The sequence below is a fragment of the Schistocerca cancellata genome, unplaced genomic scaffold (assembly GCF_023864275.1).
Source record: "Schistocerca cancellata isolate TAMUIC-IGC-003103 unplaced genomic scaffold, iqSchCanc2.1 HiC_scaffold_672, whole genome shotgun sequence".
Classification (NCBI taxonomy): Eukaryota; Metazoa; Arthropoda; class Insecta; order Orthoptera; family Acrididae; genus Schistocerca; species Schistocerca cancellata.
The window spans coordinates 45,001-48,773 of record NW_026046683.1 but is presented as its reverse complement, the minus strand read 5'-3'; the positions used below and the strand labels follow the sequence as shown (position 1 = coordinate 48,773).

The following is a 3,773-nucleotide window of genomic DNA, read 5'->3' as shown; positions in this document are numbered from 1 at the left end:
ACCGGCGACGCATCTTTCAAATGTCTGCCTTATCAACTGTCGATGGTAGGTTCTGCGCCTACCATGGTTGTAACGGGTAACGGGGAATCAGGGTTCGATTCCGGAGAGGGAGCCTGAGAAACGGCTACCACATCCAAGGAAGGCAGCAGGCGCGCAAATTACCCACTCCCGGCACGGGGAGGTAGTGACGAAAAATAACGATACGGGACTCATCCGAGGCCCCGTAATCGGAATGAGTACACTTTAAATCCTTTAACGAGTATCTATTGGAGGGCAAGTCTGGTGCCAGCAGCCGCGGTAATTCCAGCTCCAATAGCGTATATTAAAGTTGTTGCGGTTAAAAAGCTCGTAGTTGGATTTGTGTCCCACGCTGTTGGTTCACCGCCCGTCGGTGTTTAACTGGCATGTATCGTGGGACGTCCTGCCGGTGGGGCGAGCCGAAGGCGTGCGACCGCCTCGTGCGTGTTCGTGCGTCCCGAGGCGGACCCCGTTGAAATCCTACCAAGGTGCTCTTTATTGAGTGTCTGGGTGGGCCGGCACGTTTACTTTGAACAAATTAGAGTGCTTAAAGCAGGCAAGCCCGCCTGAATACTGTGTGCATGGAATAATGGAATAGGACCTCGGTTCTATTTTGTTGGTTTTCGGAACCCGAGGTAATGATTAATAGGGACAGGCGGGGGCATTCGTATTGCGACGTTAGAGGTGAAATTCTTGGATCGTCGCAAGACGAACAGAAGCGAAAGCATTTGCCAAGTATGTTTTCATTAATCAAGAACGAAAGTTAGAGGTTCGAAGGCGATCAGATACCGCCCTAGTTCTAACCATAAACGATGCCAGCCAGCGATCCGCCGCAGTTCCTCCGATGACTCGGCGGGCAGCCTCCGGGAAACCAAAGCTTTTGGGTTCCGGGGAAGTATGGTTGCAAAGCTGAAACTTAAAGGAATTGACGGAAGGGCACCACCAGGAGTGGAGCCTGCGGCTTAATTTGACTCAACACGGGAAACCTCACCAGGCCCGGACACCGGAAGGATTGACAGATTGATAGCTCTTTCTTGATTCGGTGGGTGGTGGTGCATGGCCGTTCTTAGTTGGTGGAGCGATTTGTCTGGTTAATTCCGATAACGAACGAGACTCTAGCCTGCTAACTAGTCGCGTGACATCCTTCGTGCTGTCAGCGATTACTTTTCTTCTTAGAGGGACAGGCGGCTTCTAGCCGCACGAGATTGAGCAATAACAGGTCTGTGATGCCCTTAGATGTTCTGGGCCGCACGCGCGCTACACTGAAGGAATCAGCGTGTCTTCCTAGGCCGAAAGGTCGGGGTAACCCGCTGAACCTCCTTCGTGCTAGGGATTGGGGCTTGCAATTGTTCCCCATGAACGAGGAATTCCCAGTAAGCGCGAGTCATAAGCTCGCGTTGATTACGTCCCTGCCCTTTGTACACACCGCCCGTCGCTACTACCGATTGAATGATTTAGTGAGGTCTTCGGACTGGTACGCGGCATCGACTCTGTCGTTGCCGATGCTACCGGAAAGATGACCAAACTTGATCATTTAGAGGAAGTAAAAGTCGTAACAAGGTTTCCGTAGGTGAACCTGCGGAAGGATCATTACCGACTAGACTGCATGTCTTTCGATGTGCGTGTCGTGTCGCGCAACACGCTACCTGTACGGCAGCAGCCGTGCGCCGCGTGCGGAACCACGCGTGCCTCTCAAAACTAACGGACAAAATGTTGTGTGGTACGAGCGCTGAAGCTCTGGAGCGGCTGGCCTGCGGCACCTGGCGCCTGGCGCCGGTTTTGAATGACTTTCGCCCGAGTGCCTGTCCGCTCCGGTGTGGAGCCGTACGACGCCCATCGGCCGTGAGGCCGTTGGACACAGAACGCTGGAACAGGGGCCGTCAAACGCCTCAGTCCCGCCTATGCAACTGTTTTGAAAGAGACAGTGGAAACTAAACAAAAAAGATCACCCAGGACGGTGGATCACTCGGCTCGTGGGTCGATGAAGAACGCAGCAAATTGCGCGTCGACATGTGAACTGCAGGACACATGAACATCGACGTTTCGAACGCACATTGCGGTCCATGGATTCCGTTCCCGGGCCACGTCTGGCTGAGGGTCGGCTACGTATACTGAAGCGCGCGGCGTTTGTCCCGCCTTCGGAGACCTGGGAGTGTCGTGGCCGCCTGTGGGGCCGGCCGCGTCTCCTTAAACGTGCGATGCGCGCCCGTCGCCTGGCGGTTCGCATACCGGTACTTTCTCGGTAGCGTGCACAGCCGGCTGGCGGTGTGGCGTGCGACACCTCGTACAACGACCTCAGAGCAGGCGAGACTACCCGCTGAATTTAAGCATATTACTAAGCGGAGGAAAAGAAACTAACAAGGATTCCCCCAGTAGCGGCGAGCGAACAGGGAAGAGTCCAGCACCGAACCCCGCAGGCTGCCGCCTGTCGTGGCATGTGGTGTTTGGGAGGGTCCACTACCCCGACGCCTCGCGCCGAGCCCAAGTCCAACTTGAATGAGGCCACGGCCCGTAGAGGGTGCCAGGCCCGTAGCGGCCGGTGCGAGCGTCGGCGGGACCTCTCCTTCGAGTCGGGTTGCTTGAGAGTGCAGCTCCAAGTGGGTGGTAAACTCCATCTGAGACTAAATATGACCACGAGACCGATAGCGAACAAGTACCGTGAGGGAAAGTTGAAAAGAACTTTGAAGAGAGAGTTCAAAAGTACGTGAAACCGTTCTGGGGTAAACGTGAGAAGTCCGAAAGGTCGAACGGGTGAGATTCACGCCCATCCGGCCACTGGCTCCCGCCCTCGGCAGATGGGGCCGGCCGCCCGCGCGGAGCAATCCGCGGCGGGGTCGTGTCCGGTTGCCTTTCCACTCGCCGCGGGGTGGGGCCGTTCCGGTGTGCGGTGGGCCGCACTTCTCCCCTAGTAGGACGTCGCGACCCGCTGGGTGCCGGCCTACGGCCCGGGTGCGCAGCCTGTCCTTCCGCGGGCCTCGGTTCGCGTCTGTTGGGCAGAGCCCCGGTGTCCTGGCTGGCTGCTCGGCGGTATATCTGGAGGAGTCGATTCGCCCCTTTGGGCGCTCGGGCTCCCGGCAAGCGCGCGCGGTTCTTCCCGGATGACGGACCTACCTGGCCCGGCCCCGGACCCGCGCCGCTGTTGGCTCGGGATGCTCTCGGGCGGAATAATCGCTCCCGTCAGCGGCGCTTCAGCTTTGGACAATTTCACGACCCGTCTTGAAACACGGACCAAGGAGTCTAACATGTGCGCGAGTCATTGGGCTGTACGAAACCTAAAGGCGTAATGAAAGTGAAGGTCTCGCCTTGCGCGGGCCGAGGGAGGATGGGGCTTCCCCGCCCTTCACGGGGCGGCGGCCTCCGCACTCCCGGGGCGTCTCGTCCTCATTGCGAGGTGAGGCGCACCTAGAGCGTACACGTTGGGACCCGAAAGATGGTGAACTATGCCTGGCCAGGACGAAGTCAGGGGAAACCCTGATGGAGGTCCGTAGCGATTCTGACGTGCAAATCGATCGTCGGAGCTGGGTATAGGGGCGAAAGACTAATCGAACCATCTAGTAGCTGGTTCCCTCCGAAGTTTCCCTCAGGATAGCTGGTGCTCGTACGAGTCTCATCCGGTAAAGCGAATGATTAGAGGCCTTGGGGCCGAAACGACCTCAACCTATTCTCAAACTTTAAATGGGTGAGATCTCCGGCTTGCTTGATATGCTGAAGCCGCGAGCAAACGACTCGGATCGGAGTGCCAAGTGGGCCACTTT

At 57.3% G+C, this 3,773-nt stretch overlaps 2 non-coding genes across 2 annotated transcripts in view; both read left to right on the top strand.

Moving 5' to 3' along the window:
• The first annotated feature begins 1,964 nt into the window (after positions 1–1,964).
• Positions 1,965–2,119, top strand: LOC126138866 (5.8S ribosomal RNA). The gene has a single exon (XR_007528365.1). It is a non-coding gene; the product is annotated as a 5.8S ribosomal RNA (ribosomal RNA).
• Positions 2,120–2,308: 189 nt separating this feature from the next.
• Positions 2,309–3,773, top strand: part of LOC126138861 (large subunit ribosomal RNA) — a 4,223-nt gene continuing 2,758 nt past the window's right edge. Inside the window, exon 1 of the ribosomal RNA XR_007528361.1 lies at positions 2,309–3,773. This exon is cut by the window's right edge and continues 2,758 nt beyond it. This is a non-coding gene — a ribosomal RNA (large subunit ribosomal RNA).